Source organism: Opisthocomus hoazin, chromosome 4 (genome assembly GCF_030867145.1).
Source record: "Opisthocomus hoazin isolate bOpiHoa1 chromosome 4, bOpiHoa1.hap1, whole genome shotgun sequence".
Classification (NCBI taxonomy): domain Eukaryota; kingdom Metazoa; phylum Chordata; class Aves; order Opisthocomiformes; family Opisthocomidae; genus Opisthocomus; species Opisthocomus hoazin.
Window position 1 is genome coordinate 51,305,813 of NC_134417.1, and position 18,653 is coordinate 51,324,465.

Below are 18,653 nucleotides of genomic sequence, written 5' to 3' on the forward strand. Positions count from 1 at the left end.
TTGTCCTCGAGGCCATAACTAGGAGGCACTCCCCAAGGAGGCTGTGCATATGCACCTCCTCATAGGACAGAAACAGAAGTTACAGGTGCCAGCCTAAGCTCTAGGCAGGAATTTGCTCCAGTAGACATAAACTCTCCCTGCCTATTCAGTCCGAGCTTCCCATTCCTCCTTACCATCGATCCCCTTGGGTGCTGCTGTCCTCCATGTTCTAGAGAAGGAAACGAGAGTAAAAGGCATCACACCCATGCAGGGTGCAATTTTACTGAAAAGGGTATTTTCAGCCAGTCTGTAAAAAGATGTCATTTCAAAACACCATTTTTTTAAGGGAAAAAAAATAATAATCATGTGAAAAATCACATCCTGCAGAAACAAACTTATACCATGTCTCTCAAGAACACACAGTTAACCAAAGAGCTTAAAACTGTAATTGCAATTACAAGAACAAGCTAATACTGAAAAGTCTTTTAACATAGCTCGTCATCTGATAGTTCTGACAAACTACTTTCTGGATATATCACAAATGTCTTGTACCAGCTTATAAAAGCAACACACCATTTCAAATAGTCACATTCTGTGAAAACCCACAGATAAAATTTATACTTAATTTTGAAGATTTAAGACAAGACTAATGTTTCCACTTACATATTATGAGAACAAAAATGTAGGTTTTGAAGCTTGGAGAAGACTGAACAGCAGTGAGCTAAGCTCTGCAGGACAGTCACCAAGGGTGGAAGTTATTTTTAATAAATTGCCACAAGTCTTAGTCCAAAATGTATTATGAAGCCAAGTGTACAGTATTTAACACATACTCCAGCAAAAGCAAGCTTCCCGGGAAACGGAGAGCAGCATGCCAAACCAGTAGCATTAAGACAACCCTAGGACTGGTTCTTCAGCGAAACGTGCTCCTCATGCAGTTGCATTAACTTCAAGAAGGAAGGAGTGAGATGTTCTTCCAAGTCAGTACGGGTGGCACGATCTGACCCTGCAAAGCACAGACTACCCAAAGTCCCATGATGTTACAGAACACATGATGTATTAACAGTATTAAATTATTACTGTATTAACATTTAACTATGTTTAAGCAGTAGACGTCAAAGAGTGTGCATTAGCCGCGGGCACTGGGGAACCTGGAGGAAGGCATGATTTGTGGTGACCTCGTAAAGCTGCAGTGAGAGCATTAAACCGCAGGGACCGGGATCAACCTCAATGAGTTTCACAACAGGCACTCAGGGTAAGGCTGGGGAAAGCCGACACACAGACATGCACAGCTACAGAAGGAAATAAAAGATTTCATTCAATGGACTGAATGACATTGAATTTTGTCTTCAGATGGACTGAAGACAAAAGGAGGAATGATACACAGATTCAACCCCAAACAAACTACTGTAATTGAACAAATTATTCTTTATAACGTACAACATGCACTGCCTGAATAACATCACAAAACATAAATACCTATTAATAAAAAGGGAGTTAGTAAAAAAGAAAGTCACACCAAGGACCACAAAATACACATGCAATCAACAGGGTAAGACAATATCTCCAATTGCAATAATTAAACCAATTATAAGTGTGGAACACAGGCACACCACAGCACCCTGCCAGCACCAGAGCAGCGCAGGTCAGGCAGGGCACCTCGCTCCGGGACGCTGCAAAACACCGCCTGGCCCGGTCCTGCACACCGACACCGATGCCGCCCACGTGAGCACCTCTCCAACACGGACCAACGGTTCAGGTTACAAAATTGCTCCTATTTAAAGGCTCACTTATACTGCCAAGAAATATAAAGACCCTTTACATTAAATAGGAATCAAAGCCACAAATATTTATGAGCCTAGCAGGACTTAACAGTGCTGGAACAACTCAGGTTTCCTATCATTTCAGCAAAGTCATTAAGGAGTGTGAATTTTTGATCACTTTAAGGCTCCCTTTTATCTCATAGAGCATTATACAGTGCAACAATATCCTGAAAATCCATAGTACTGCATCCAGAGGAACTGGAGGGAAAGTCATGTGGATAAAGAAAATAAACTAACTGCAATTATAAAATTAACAAATGAGACCTTGGAGATCTTGCTCGTATCTCAAATGCAGCACTGGGAAATTGTGGTTTTATGTGTAGCAAAGCTAATGATAAGCAAACATACGAATACAGACAATATTGTATTGTTTCTTATTTTGAACCATAATTTAGCAGTGTGCTGTACTCTACTCATCCCTCTGGAGTGTGGCTCCCATGCCTACAAAATTCAGCTTACCTCAGGTGGCAAAGGTCAACGCTTCCACACGCTCATGTTTCAAAATATGACATCCATTCACCAGGAACGGTGAAAAATTATGCCCCCAATTATGGGGCTATCATGTATCAGGTTTCGCTAGACATACCCTCTTTTCCCACCCAGATGTTTCATGCAGGTAAAAAAAGGAGTGCTCTGTTGAAGCTCCAATGACGCTTCTACTCAGCATAAAATTGAAAGATGGTAATGAAATAAGTAAATGCATGTGAGCATATCTCCTTGGTAACCTAAGTAAACGTACATACGGCAGTCAACATAAAGACATTAAGTCACCTCTGAGCTGCAATGCTCACTGCCCTCGTAGTCTCATTCTACTGAACTATTTTTCCAGTATAGGTGACAGGAGAAGAGGGGAAAAAGGAAATAGTGAAGAAGAGCAGGCCAGTGTTAACAGAGTAATATGTCTGGGTGCGTGATTTGACAGTTTGCAACTCATTTTGTTCTGTATTCTTACAATTCTCCCTTCTTTGCTTTCTTTCCTTCAGTCTTCTTTAAGACTATGTGAATTTTTTTTTCTCTCTTTCTCGATTTCTTTGCCTGACTGTCCACCAATATCTCTTTTACTTCTCCTTTTAGGTTTCTCTCCTATTCCCTCCCTTGTGAATCTTTCTAAGTCTGTGTCTTTTTTTTTTTTCTTAAATTGCATCCTCATTTCATGACTACTCTCTGCTCCCCAGAAAAACCCAGAATACATTTAATAAAAGGCTGTACTAAAACTGCTATTTCCCTCATGCAAGAAGCAGCTTTGGGGGCACACGCGGTCCTGCTGGAGACAGGACAGTGGTATTACAGCACAGCTAATTAAGTACCTTTTCCTTCAAATTCCATATGGACTCTGTTTTCACCATGCTTCTTAAGCAAGACTCATCACAGCAGTTATCTTCTGGACTATGAACAATATTGAAATGTAGCACATAATATTTATATAAAAGCACATTACAAATTGATCCTGAGGGCGGGAACAGTAATTTTGCTGTCTACACAAACTCTCTTTAAATGCAGTTAAGAAATAATTTCACAGGCTCGAAGTATATAATAAAATGAAGGTAATAAGCATGACTGAGACACAGAGGGAACAAATTATCTTCTGGCAATATACCCTACAATTGTGACTGGATAAAACTGTTAATCTGCAGCTGAGCAGAAAACGTATAATCTGAAGGGATTTCTTCACTTAAAATGAAACAATCTGCTATTCTTTGATAAAACAGTAAGAACCTATAGTATTACACAAATTACAGAAAACAGCGCAAAAGGACACAAGTCTAAGAGAAAAAAAGAAAAAAAAAAGTCATTTGGTATCTCCAGCATTAAAAAGTTGCTTTAGTTGCCTAGAAAATGCAACCTAATAGAACAGCCAGTATCACAAAGCTGTATTCCTCCTCTGCTCACACATACCTTTCTGTGGATACATGAATCCAAAGCTTTTTTCCTGTTGCTCCCTCTTGTATTACTGGTACTGACCATCTAAGCTGTTACACTGAATTCAAGTAAAATGAAAAAAAAAAAGATTTCCTATGAAACAGCTACTCAAACTCCACTTAGAAACCATAGGTGCTTTTCCATTTGAAATTAAATGATACTCATCTTTCACAGACGAAGCACCTGAGATTTAACTATGCAGAGTAATCTTTCAGCAAGATTATTACTAATCGCTTCTTGTGATTCCATTTTCCAAACACGTTCTGACAAGAAATACAGAAACTGGTGTAGGTCAGCTCTTAGAAGTGAAAGTCAAAATACAATCATAATTGAGAAACACTTCAATACAATAAATCATAAATAGCTTTCTATGCTTGTTTAAGTAGACAGGCAACATAAAAGAATTTATTTTGTGTTGAAGATGGCATCTGCACACAAGAAAAAAATAAAGTATATCCCTGTTACCACCACAGAGAAGAAATTACAGCCACTAAGAGTGTGAACTGATCTATTTACAGTCCCACCAAGAATCCCTCTGCAGAAACACCCCTCTGAAAGCAGAGTGGATTTTTTGGTTTTCCCCCAGACTACATCGACCTGCTACTTGCAGATGTGGATGTTGCACTTCACAGGCAAAGCACAAACACCAAACTGGGCTGCTGCAGACTTCAGGCACTGACTTCAATGGAAGACTGCCACATCTTGCTGTGGGGAAAACAGGCCAAGCAATTAAATATGCATCAGCATTAAAGCTAAATGTACAGAAATAGCTTACAGACATAATTTTGGCTTACCAGCTCTGCATGCATAGCCTGCATACATATTTCATTTTTAACTACGAAAGCAAAAATTCTGCGCAATGTACTTTCCGTAACACTATCTTTACCATTGTATGTAACACTGAGTGTTGGAGCAATAAAAAAGCAGAAACTAGACTTTTTTTACTAGGAACTTGTTCAAAATATAATTGACTTCACAGATAATACCCAGCACACTGTCCCATTAATATCAGTGAAAAGTATCTTATAAAATCCCTTCCTTGGTGCTTAAGCCTTCAGTTTACAGCTCTGACCTTCCAACTATTTCTTTTTTCTACTCAACTTTTTTCTTTCTTAGCTAATTCCTGCATTAACTGACAAAAAATAAAAAATAAAATGTCTGTGAGCCACTCCACCTCAGAAGAACATCCACAACGCACAAAAAAGCACAGAAACCCTCAGCTACAGCCGTGCATTGAATGTTTACTTCCACAGCGAAATGAGGCTATCAGCATTAAACATTTCATATGATCTAATATATAAAGAATCTCTGGCAGATCCATAGGTGCAAAAAGGAAATTCTCTTTTTCCTGCACTATGGCAGCATAAAATAGCCCACAAACCCTTCAGAGTTCAGTAAATTCTTATACAGATAAAGACAATGGATAGCCCTACCATGCCACCAACATCTGCTCAAAACCTGCAGCTCCTCTTTTCTTCTTCCAGCACTTCTCCAAGCTTGCATGCACTTGTGTAAGTCTTTAAAGCACTGATCATTTCGGCATGTCACTACTGTATGATGCCTCCTTTATATAATTAGTACTAACATATGGCCTACAATCAGTGTGGGAAATCTAAAATATTCTTTGGGAAGCTGTCAAACCTAAAGGGATACATTTTTCAATAAGTTAGAAGAATTAAATATGCAAATCCTGCTTACAATAAGGATAGCAAGGAAATGGAAATTTAGCCCCAAAGATGCCCTCACTCATTGTATCAAACACAGGGTTATTCTGCTCTGTATCTGTCAGCACCAGTATAAATAAGAATATACAGTGACATGCAGAGAAGTTTTGCAGCCATCACTTTGGCTGGTTTTCAGCAGTGCTGTGGAAAACTACGCAGCGGATAAAATCAAACGTCATTGTGAAAATGCCAGCTGTAGCTAACACACTGGTGTGAATACGGCTTCAAGGTAGATTGTATTAATCCACATTTTTTTCAAAACTTCATCTGACCCCTGGACAGGGAGACCTCTAACATCTCCAGCAAGTAACACACCATGTGTCCGCCAAGCACCACTTTTATGCAAGCTCACCCCAATTATTTCTTCAGAGATAAAAGGACAACATCCCTAAAAATCTCTGGTTTTCATTCTTCTTCACCGGTTTCTGAGTAGGAAAGCTGTCTCTGACTCAAGCGTGGCACTGCTGTGACCGCTGGCAGCAGGCAGCCCCACCGTGAGGCATGTCCAGAAGACAGCAGAAGCGAACAAGGAGAGCATCAGAGCTGCTGCCTACATATTAGCAATAGGTTATCTCACTCCCCTGAGACAAGCCTTCAGGATCAGCAGTTGCGCCTGTTACTTATCAATGAATTGTTAATTAATCAGTTGTATAGATCTAGATGAAACACTACCGGAAATGCACAGAAGATCTTCCAGTGACAACAGTGAATCAAACACTGGGAGAGTTTCCACAGCATCCAAGTGCTCACGGTTTCCCTGGGAAGTCTGACTGGCTTTCCCACAGATCAAAGGAACTAGAATAGACTGGCATGTGTGTAGCAGCAAAAATTCCTTGTAAAGTAGACTGCCTATGTGTACAGCTAATAACTTTACTCATCGGTACAGCATTGTTTAGTGAGGGAAAAAAAAAAAATTAAAACCACTGATGATCCCACATTAAGGAAATAATACGCTCCAAAATTATTTGATCATCATTAGGTTTCAGAATAACCACTGAAATATGGAAACAGCTATACATTCCTCAAAACAGTTGTGAGTAAAGTCAAATCTGTTCAGTAAAACCCTTCCTTAAAGTCAACTTCAGTCATACAAAAACTCACTGATTTGAATAAAATCCCACATCCTGTGGTTAAGAATCTGCCAAGCAAGCCAAATAAACTAAACAAGCAGAGTTGGCATGTGACATGTTTCTTCAGAGTGAGCTGTGACAAGTTACTAATGATCTCAGTCAGAAAGCAACTAATGGTGTGCTATAAAAGGTATAAAGACGTGAAGAAATCTGGAGACAAGGACTAAATGCTGAGTTGCGATAAACAGGTAAAACCATTTTCTGTGAACGACACTGCCCCGGTCAGCTCTAAACCTGTCCCTCCAAATGTTCTGCACCTTTTGTTGTTAGGTGGATTCACCCCTAACAACACCACAGCCTAAAACGTGCTCTAAATGTGTGAAAAGCAGCACATTGACATAAAATTTATTTTGAATCTTAGAGTGAGCCCCAAATGTGCAACATTTGCCTACAGTAAGAGCTTCACAAAGCTGGAAAACCAGCAGTTGTGAAAAGGAATTAGAAGTGTTAACAGGTATGGAAGAAAAACTTAAACACTTCACTCCATGTATGTCCAAAAAAGCATGGGGGAAGGGAGGTAAGAGAGGGAGGAACCACTTGGACTGAGCTGGTAGCTGCAGAGAGACAAGTTCACGATGCCATCCTCAGTGAGTTTTATAACAGGCATTCCCAGTGAATAGCAAAAAAAACAACCCAGAAACAAGCAGCTGGAGATGAGAAAAAAAGATCCATGCATTGCAAAGAGTTTTCTTCCTTACAGCAACAAAGTATATGAGGCCTTCCTTATTCTTTCAAGTATATTCAAGTTACTAATTTTATTCAAATCCTCCTTGTAGCTTGCTAGCTGTTGAAAGCTCTGTCTGATCCGTCTCTCACAAGTTTCAAAGGTGGAAGGAGAAATGTGTTAAGATGATGTCTTAACTTGTCCAGATAACTCAAATTTTTCTAAAATGATTACCACTGTTTTATCTAAGTGTTATAAAACAACAAAAGATGGAAGTTGGTTTGCCATGACAAGAAATTAAACAGGCCCAAGGTGTTCGTATTCGCACTTAATTACTGAATAAATGACAGCAGTTGCGTGGTAAGGTGATACAACCTGACACGGTACTTTCAACCTTCTATTTTCCTGGTCTGTGCATGTCAGAAAGGTTTCTTCTTCCTTCCTCCTCAGCCCCTTCCCTCCCTCAATTTCAGTTCTTGACTTTTACCTCTCAGGCTGCATGGCATTACTTAGAATTATTAAAAGGAACAGTACAAGAGGAGCCAAACATACAAGGTATCATATATTTGAAACCTATTTCAATTTTATCCTGCGTTCTTTCTAGTATCCATACAGCAAAGATTGCCTTTGCTTGAAGATGAAAGTTAATGGACAATTGGGAAGGTATGGTGAACCGAGGTCACAGAACTAAATATTATTTAAGAGCACAATATGCAGTGACACAAATGACATTTTTGCAGGGAAATGATGATATTAGCCTCAGAGCAAATGAATGATGTGCAACCTTCCCACAGTTAAACTGTTCTTTAATAGAGACAAAGCATAAGATAGCATGCAAAGACTTCTAAACACACGGGAGATTACAACCTAAAACCTTAAGCCAAATTTTTACTCGTATTAATAAGGTTACCTTACATCACTGTAGTAAAAGAAAGGGATCATTAAGACCTTTACACTGTCAAGACATAAACAGTAGAACAAAAGACCTTTAATACAAATGAGAGAATCAGACCTAGCAAGATTCATACCTAGGGAAAAAAACACTGTATGTATTATTTATATAATATTATATTATATTATCTATTACTATATTATATTATACAATACATCATGTATATTTTATTTAGGAGCAGGGCATTCAGGATGTGTATAGCCAACGACTCTCTTGGTTCCTCTCCTAAAACATGAAGGGGAAGCAATACTTTTTTCAGATTGAACTCTGAAATCTGAGGAGGACCAGAACCACCAGTAACTACCAATGCTGACGCCTTAACTAATTTAAGATAAATACATAAAACTGAAATTTATGTTTTCAAATATAACACTAGAAGCTAAAGGAGCTTGTTCAGTTGAGTTTGTCTGTTTCTTCTGATATTAACAGCCTTTCAGTTCATCATTATTTCCCAGTTAAAGAGCATTTATATATTTGACATGCAAATCTCAAGGCATTTCAGGCATGGCCCAGCCTATGTGATGATCATTATTTAATTAGCTGTGTTACTGCTTATTTCAAAATGCACGAGGTCACTTCTCTGATCATATAAACCATTACACAAATTCTTTCCATTTAGAGAAGCAAAAACCATCTCAAAAAAACTTAGATTTTAACTAAAAAAGACTGAATAAAAAAATAACACTTTTCATTAATAATTATAAAGGAATACTACAGGTAAATGTAGTCAGAGTATGATAATTCAAAGATAGCAATCAGTGTAACAGGACTGTGATTTTAATATTCAAACAAAACAAAAAAGGGATTTTTCAATGACAGACATTAATATTGAAATTCTCGGGAAATTTAGGGCATTATTTGTTACCAAAAATAATTTTGAATTCTCATTTACAGAAACGTACTTCACCCCTACCATGTTACAAAGCCCTGCAAATCAGAGTTTACACTGATGACTTCAGGTACAAGAAAATAAAGCCAACTGAAAACATACATGAAAATAACCAAATGGATTTTGCAGGACAAAATCAAATTACTTTTTATAATGATTTCCATTTTCAAAAATGTAAGTTACTAACAACAAGAAATTAAAAAGAAAAACAAACTACGTACAATTTATGCAACGTGAAGCTTCCAGTGAGTGGAAGCACATTGCAGAAGTAATGGCAGTGCTTTTTTTTGCGACACAGAAATATTTAAGGGCTCCTCAAATGTCAGCTGTAGCTTGAATGCCTCTAATCACCTTCCACTTTCCCATTACCTGCCCTGACAGCACATGCAAAAAGTAAGGAGAGCACAAGCAGCCCTTCACAGCAGCAACGCAACCCAGGAGATGCAGCGAGGCAGCGCAGGGCATGCAGACGTGATCTTTCAGACCATCCTTACGTTGTGGCTTGGTTCTAAAGCAATTTGGTCCTCTCCCAGAGCTGACAAACACAACCTGAGAGCACACCGACTAAATTACACCCTTCTCGCATGGAATGATGTCTCACCATTACAAGCGACGCACCCTTCCTAAAGGGATTTAGGCAGCACTGAGCCAATGGATTTGTAGAACAAACAAAAACTGCTCGGGGAGCACCAGCTTCTTTATTCCCTTCCAGACTTCCACTCTTTCAGGGAGTCTGATGCCTCACCTGCCTAATCTCTGAGTTTCTAAAGCTTTCTCAAGCAAGACTCCTACCCTCAGAAGGTCCTGTTACATCCCAGCCTGCTAAAAAATCGCATTGCATTCTGTCTTGGGTCGCTCTGTCAGAAGCCTTGGGCTGAAGAGCATCGCCCCATGACTGCACAGGGGTACCAAAGCACAAGGCTGCGCTTCGACTTTCACCCAGCCCCAAAGTGCTCACCTGGCACCACCTGCGCTTCATGTTCAGACAAGCTTTTTACTCTCCTTCCTCCTCTATGGATTGTGCTATAGTCAGAGAAGTTGCATTAAGAAGACTGACTTTTAGACTTCAAGTACTCAAAATCACTTTACTATGGCCACAACCAGTAGAGCACTTAAACACAGGCTTAGCTACGTCCTTGATTAGTTCTGTTAAAACCAAGGCGGAGTGCATGAGCTTAAAATTAATTTCACATGTAAACGCTCTGGAACAGGATCTGTACCTCTACTGTAACACCATCCCTACAATTTAGTTTCTTTACAGTTCATTGGGTGGTTCCTGTTTAAGGCAGAATATAATCAATTCTTTCACCAAACAGCATAAGTAGTTACTGTGTCTTTCACTAAAATTTACCCAAAAAAGAAGGAAAAAGCACCCTCACAAAATTCCACTCCCCCACCCCAGTATTGTTATGTTTAAGAAGAAGGGGAAATCCTCAGTGATATGCCTGAGTTTCATTAAAATAAAATTATATGCCAACAAAAAGCAGCTATTTAAATTAGTTTCTGTCTATTCATAGAAAGCATTAAATATCTGGAGCTTTTTCGAACAATTTTGTAGAGAAAAAATGCTTATTATAATTCAAAGACAAAACAGAATCTCCCACATCTGCTACAGCACTTTCAGCAAATGCACAGTAAGGAAAAGAAATTTAAATCCTTACATCGTGCAAAATGAGGCAGGAATTATTGCGCTCTGCCAAACACCCGCCCTGCACACACCGTATTTACACTCCCCGTGAAGCCCAGCCCTCGCTACTCTTCCTGCCTGGCAGCTGGCAGGGCAGGTCAGAGTGACGTACGCTGGAAAACTGCCCAGCTAAAGCATCTGAGGCTCGAGTCCACAACCACCCAGCCCAGCACATCGCCTTTCGCAGCTCTACTGGCCCATCTCACCAAACAGAGCTGAATTTCACGAGTCTCACCGAATGTGACAGCAGAAAACAGTATCGCTTGGTAACACAATGACCGAAGAAGTAAGATTATTTATCATTGTGCTTTGCAAAGCGAACTTCTTTGGAAGCAGCAGGATGCTTTCTATATAAAAAAATCTTCCTTGATTTGCTCTTTGAGGATAGAATAGAGCCTTTTGCTAATATCAGTGTGAGCACAGAGTTTCCCTTAATGCTGAAAGAAGTTGCGCACGCACATGGGAGAATTATCACGCTAATCTCTTGCAACAGCATCCTTCGGTTTCCACTGCTCTCCACCTATGGTCACATTCTGAAGGGAAAAACACCCATCATGTTTAAAACTTAAAGGCAGCCAGTGTATCTAACGGATGGGAGTTCACAAAGCACGCTGCTAAGGCTGATCAGCCCCAGGGTCTGGGCCAGCCAAATACTCTCTGCAATAAGTCACGCTCTACATTTCTTCACGAACCCATGACAAGAAACAGAAGTTTACAACCAGAGTCAGACTTGGATTTCATACACGAGTTGAAAACCCAGCTCTTGCACTGAATAACCAGAAGAATTAGGTAACAGCTAATTTCTGCTTATTTTCAAGATGAAAGTGGTACATGTGTTTAAGGCAGGCTGGCTGCACAGCAATTAGTTTCACCTTGTGTAAATATGAGATCCTCCAATACACAAAAAGCTACAACCCCACTACACTGGTGAAAAGCTAGGAAGGAATATGGGGGAACATTATGTTAAGGGAGGACATACACCTCCACTTCCACCCTGCACAAATTTCCAAATCGGTTTTAGTGCAATTATTTGTTTGTGACTCCAGTGCTTTTTCCTCACGGGGAAAAAAAAAAAAATCACATTCTTCTCTACAAGGATTGTGTTTTCCAAATAAAGGGAGCTGTGGCTGAAATGCTGATTACCCAGAAGAAATCCTAACAAAAGCAAATGTCATAAACTATAACTTTACACCACACAATATATGCAGTTCCACTGCAAATGCAGCCCTAGCCACGAGAACAAGAATGTCTTTTGAGTCCCATTACGGACAGCAAGAATAAGGATATTTATGAATGGGCAGTAGCTCATTGCCGTGGGAGAAGCATATATATTCATAACAGCTAGTGGACTTGAATAAGTTCCGCACATTTACCTTGCTTCAGAAAAACACACAAGCTACACCACCGTCCAGGATTTAAGGCTCCTCCAAATCAGTGTCGGTTTTCATGGTAAGAAAAAAACAAACAAACAAAAAAACACAAACAAAAAAACCCCAACAAAACAAACAAAAAAACCCAGTGAAACCACATAGTCATCTAATACGTGAATACACTCAAGTACACCCTCCATCCTGGAATATACCTTTGACAACTGTGTAGTGAATCCTTGATTGAACATACCATTCGGTATGACTCAAAATCTGCTTTTGAGGGCGTTTCCATGAATACACTCTCAATTAGATAAATACTTCTCACTAGGTATTTGTCAAGAGACTTCCTTTATTGAGAAATATCTCCTCTTCTGTGAATAAGCACTCAAAAAAATTGTTTTTTTTCTTTTTTGGGGGCATTTCTTCCCTTTTGAAATACTAGAAGCTTGAGACTTCAGAGTATTCGGAGAAGAAATACATATTTTCTGCTGCACTGGAGATGCATAAAAATGTAAGAATCCTGAAAAAAAACAACCATCAAAATGGGCAGACTAACGAGATCTGTGCTCTGTCTAATGCAAACTCAGGCCCATCTGTGGCTACTACCACAGAGAAGAAAGGTGTATTAAAATGCAGAAGTACAGAATAACCTGCCCATAATAAACTTGCTTTTTTCCTATAACTATGCCTTAAAACATTGCAGAGAAAGGTGGTGGTTTTTATCCTAACTTCTGCTAATGCACAAATTCTAATAATGCATGTAAATATCAGTTTTTCTTCTTGAATTCACACATTTAGACTGTGATATCTGTTTTGCTTCAAATTCCTGAAGTTAATTATGTGTTGTATTAAAATAAAAAATACTTCAATCATTATTGCCTTTCAACATAGTTCTTTGTTTTTGCTGCAAGTTAAAGTGCATAATTCATTTATAGATACACACCCCACTGACTGCTCATCTGCTAACCTAACTAAGCTGGTTCTATTTCTTTCAGTACCTTGTCACAAGGAATCCCTTCCAATGCCACAGATCACTTCTGCCCATCCTGCAGTCCTTCTCTATTTCATTGTCTTTTCTTAAGAGCGTTGCATAACAAAATGAAGAATTCCTATTATAAAGCATCATGAAGTAAACCAGTGGTAACTACTAACCAGGAATTACTGCCATTCTGTTTTATAAATTTTTTTTTATTTTTTTTAAAGCCAGATAAAAGCCTAACTTGGTATCTTTTATCCTGCAGCAAATGTAGTTAACTTAATATTCAGCAACATGCAATTAGGTCAAATTATGTACTCGGAAGATTTTACTTGGATTTGTCAGCTGCAAAATTTCAGCTGCCATCACAGTGGCTATTCCCTAAGCTTCACTAGATACTCCCTGAAGTTCCTCAGCCTTCTTCCATTTCATTTCATATCGCCCACAAATTCTACCTTCTCTTTATTCATCTTTTGGGATCGCTATACAACAGTAACATTAATAACATTCACCCTACTACTCATTCCTACATCTTCCTGTTAATCTTCTATGACGTCCAAGTTGCCAAGTGTCCAAGCAGCTCCGAGCATGACAATAACCCTGAGTTACCTTACACCACAATGCCTGCAGAAGGATCGGTTCCAGTAAGTCTACCACATGCTTCTCCATTCGATATTCTTAAAACGTTTCTAATAGGCTAGCACTTTGGGATGAGAACTTTTAGAAAGTCTAGAAAAAAATTACACCCGTTAATGTCTAACACAAAATAACAGTCTGTCTTGGTTTTAGTTGTAGCTGTTCATCTTCTTTAGTTGTACCTGTACCTTCTTCATCGGACCTAGTTCTAGAAACACTCATAACAAGACAAAAATCTATTATAGTCTATCATCTTGTGTACTTCTCTTTGCCTCTTCTTCCTAGGAGAATTCAACTCTGAAGAGAGAAAAGGGCCACAGACATCTTGTGAACCAACAAACCCTTTCTACTGCAAGAGATTTCATACAAAAGACAGTGGAACATTACACTAGGCAGCAATACAACCAAGAAAATGAGAGGTTATGCTTTTACGTGAATCATCAAATTCGCACAGTAGTTCACTGAGCCTGTCAGGTTGCTGGTACCACCACCAACTGATGTATTTTCTTTCTTCTCAGTCCTTAGTTGGGCAATCCAAATGTGGGGCAACAATCCAGCCTGAAATACTACATAGTAGTGAAATTCACTCCTATTGTTGAAAAAGCATTTGTCCCAAAAAGGCACTCTTCTAACCTCAAAAGCCTGCAAACAGCAATGCTTCTAAGAGCTCACATGCATCCCACACAAAACCTGTATCCATTTAAATGTCAGCTCACAAATGTATCTAAGATGTATAAAGAAAGCACTTCCATTTCTGGGAATTTAGAAAGTTCTTTGCTACACTGGCTTGCAGTCAGCCTTCAGTAAGAAATTGCTCCAATGGGTCAGACACGATTTTATAGCAGCGAGTGCTACATTTAGACTCCATTCTCACTGCTTTTTCTGTCTTTTTTTTGAGAGGGGAATTTCTTCCATGTTTTTAAAAACAGTTTGTCCTTGTTTATTTCAGCTATTGTGTCTCCATCTAAAATCATCAGAATCAATGATTCGGAAATACTCCTACAGGAATCTTTTTTTCTAAAAGCACAGTATCAGATGGTCATTTCTATTTTAAGAAAAAGCTTTCTAAAGCAAAAATAGCATTGATCTCCATAGCTATAAACACAGCAGCACAATACATCCAAGGAGACAATACACTTCACCTTCCTAGCACTTATTATCAGGATAACCTTTAAAGTATCAGAGCGAGAGCAGGTAACAAACCAAACATCACTGAAAGCGGGAAGCAAAGCAGTCCAATAACTTAAGATGTAGACCATGCCATCACAAAATACTTCAGAGAAGTAACTCTGAATTGAATATTTTAGAAAAAGAATGGTAAGTTATTTCTTTTCCAGAGTGGATCAATACAGTAAATTCTGCATGCAAAAGTGAGACGGACTGTGGGCACGTAGCTTCCCCTCTTCACTGGACTACCGCCTCACAACCGCAGATTGTTGCTTCAGACTTCATTTAATGAACTGCCAACTCTGTCAATTTTGTAGTTTGCAGTTTTTGTTGTACTGCTACAACTTAACCATTGCATCCTTCATTTAGAAATTAAGCCAAGTTCCTTATCCCTGAGAATGCAAAGTAAAAACCTTGAAAATGCATGATCCTTATGAACTCAAAAAATCAGAAAACAAATAATAAAACAAATCTAGACTTTTAATTTAATCTCAACTTAAAATTTTTCAGAGACCAAAAGATCTGTATTTTTAATTGGCCGGAGAGTGAAAAGATGATTAAGAGATAATTGAGAATAAGGAAGTCTTTGTGAATTTAACTCTTGAACATGGTTATTAACATATCCACAGAAAAATAACGGTTCCTATTTCCTCTTATCTACCAAACACAAAATGTAAATTACCTAAGCACACATGAATCTTCTGAAAGATGAACCTTAACCAAAAGCCTCCAGAAGTCTGCTTAATAACACTAAATAACAAATCACTCACCACGATGCAGACCAGGCTTTCCGTCTGTCCTCCCAGCAAGATGTCCTGTCACAGGTCTGATGCTTTTCAGGACAGAGACAGTGATCCTTCACAGCCTGCTTTGCGAGGACTGTGATAGGATTCTGATCAGACTGAGACAAGAAAACAAGAAAACAGTTCACTTTTCTTCATCTTTAACACAGGGTAAAAAAATTATCCTCAAGTCCTCTGAAGAGCATACAACATGCTATAGAACAGACCATTTCATTCTTCATTACTCCAAGGCATTTCAGCACAAACCCATTCCTATTTGTGGAAGGCCTGAAGTAAACAAGCATTCAATCCCACTGACATCAGCTGTGGCTTTGGTCTAACCATCAAGCACACACGTAAGTACCCTCACTGAATGGATGTTTTCTTCAGTCACTTTGTACCCGGGAGACGCAGAGCCCCTGCCGAAAACAGAAGAGTACGTATGCTACATGAATGATGAGATGATGAAGATGCCGAAACATTACAGATATACCGCAAGTGGAGTTTACATCCCGAAGCAGGTGATGGTCAATGTAGTAGGTTCTCCTACACACAATCAGTGAGTCAGGCTTCTGGGGTCACCTCCAAGTAAAACCATATTCTGTACGACCAAGCTCTTGGCTTGGCAGAAGTCTCACTCCTGTGCAAGTAACATCAGCCGCAGAAAAAAGAACTGGCACTAAATTGCATGGATTAAATTGATGGCATTTTCAACCATCCTGGCCACAATTCCCTAGATAACAAAACCAGCAATCTTTAGCACGGTTTTTCTTTGTCACATTTAACAAACAAAACACTCCCACCCCCCAACTGTCAGTTTTCACTAACCCTAATATTACAGATGAACTCCCTACCACAATGAAACATCTTGACAGCATACTGCAGGTTCCTTTATCAAAACAACAACAAGGATGCAGTGTTTTCAAAGAAGTTTTCCATTAAAAAAGGAAACAGCTAATTCCACTTGCATGGAGTCAGCTACACTAATCCAAATGAACAAATTACTAAAAACTGACAAGATCCATAGTCCTACAGAGCAGGTTAAGGGAGAAGGGCAAAGTGAAAAAGCAACCACTCACGTGTTTGCATCATACTGCTCGGGAACAAAAGTTTCATCACAACTGAAAGATATGATTTAAAAAGAAGAGCGTACATTACATTTGCAAGAGTGCTTTTTCTTCCAAACTAATAAAAAACTTCTAATACACCTAATGTGATCCAAAACTTGATGCTTTTTTTCTGTCTGACGTTTTGTAAAATTAACCTTACCTGTACTTCTTTCTTACTCCTGTTCCTGAGCAACAGTTCATGACCAGAACAGGTCTCCTGTTCAAGGCAATTTTCACACTTTAGGACACTGACTTTGACCTGATTGAAAAAATACTGCTTTCTGACATGATGAACTATCTTTTTGACGTAACAGACAGCACTGTTGCTTCTCTCCAAGTTCAATCTTTATTTCGCGGTCATTTTTAGCAAATCAGTGCTGGTGGCTATACACCAAATGCTTACAATTTCAAGGAAACTGTCATCGCCCTTGCCAGCGAGGTACAGCATGTGAGTGTCGGCGTCAGTTTTCAGGCTCCTCAAATTTTCTCTATTATTTCGTTTATTCTGCTTGTGGCTTAGTCTCAACATCCTTCCAATATGATTTTGCCAACTCTCCAGGGTAGTTCTCAGTAAGGTTCAGCCTTCTTGGCAGCTCTGTGACTACAGCAAGACTGGGACAGGAGGGAGTCTGTCCCACATTCCCTGCTCTCCTGATTCCCAGCAGTGAAGACAGTGAGTCCTATGCTTGTAGTCTGATCCTGGGTACCATTCACGTTGTTTCCTGCTTGAGAGTATCACCCAGTGGGTGGCTTTGTATTTTGTAGCAAGTTGAAAAGGTCAACAGGCAGCTACCAGCTATGGGTTGACGAAGAAACTATATCTATACACGCATATATATATTTAAACCATTTATAAATAGGTTGCAAATTAGGTACGGTTATGTACAATACATATAGGCTTATAGTTATATAAACAATCTATACTTACATTAAAAATACATCCAAAAATACACATCAAGACACACACACATATATAAATAAAAAATCCAATATAACAGTCTTCTCTTCTTAGGTCTAATCACATTAGTAGCCAAAAGAAGCTAACAGATACAAAAGTCACATACTAGGCATCTGATCCTTTAAAATTTACATCTTCCAAATGACAGTAACTCCAGTAACTACCTACATAACTTTACAGGTTTTTCTTCTTCTCAAAGAGCCCCTCCTCTCTTCCTTTAACATAATATTACAGTTTATTCAATTTCAGCACCTCGTAACATGGCACTGACTTCATAAGAGTACCTTTCTGATAGCTCATCTCTTACGCACACATACTGTTCTGCAAAGAAATAAAGCCAGATGATGTTGAACCAGTTTTCTGAAGCTACCGTTTTAGAAAAACTATGAACAAAGAAAAATGTGGTTACCTAATTTTTAACAAAACAATATGGAACTTGATGCGATGCATTAATGGTCTATAATGTTATTGAACAAGACTACAAGAGAGACACTTTACTTGCACTTGCTTGTCAGACAATTACTCTCTGCTACCGTAATACTTCATGCGCATACTTCCAAGGAAGACTCATGAATGCACAGGTTCATTAAGGGAATGAGAGAATCGATTGTAAAATGGAAAAGGCCGAGTGAGGTCATATTTCAAAGAGATGAATATGGTACACTCCATTATGTTGTAATCAGCCTCTCTCTTTCATCCTAAGAACCATAATAGTCTATCCTAATATAAAAAAAAAAAAAAAAAAAAAAATCTCTTTTGCCTGCATCATACCTTCATCCCAAATACAGCGAGGAATTCAAATGTGCTGCAGGCAGTTTCCATTTACCATGGTCTTTGGAGCAGACGGTATTGATGTTGCTGACCATTTTTCTCCTTAATAAGAAAAACAT

At 38.9% G+C, this 18,653-nt stretch overlaps 1 protein-coding gene across 4 annotated transcripts in view; it reads right to left on the reverse strand.

The window, feature by feature from the left end:
• The window catches only part of RARB (retinoic acid receptor beta), a 346,244-nt gene that overhangs the window by 302,101 nt on the left and 25,490 nt on the right, over positions 1-18,653 (reverse strand). The window contains exon 1 of one of the 4 annotated variants that reach the window (XM_009938783.2): positions 15,685-15,711. The exons of 2 other annotated variants lie outside the window; for them this stretch is intronic. The gene's annotated coding sequence lies outside the window, so the exon portion shown is untranslated. Of the gene's footprint in view, positions 1-5,152; positions 5,223-15,684; positions 15,712-18,653 lie in introns of those variants that run through there. One more of the 4 variants, XM_075418997.1, reaches the window with a different exon arrangement.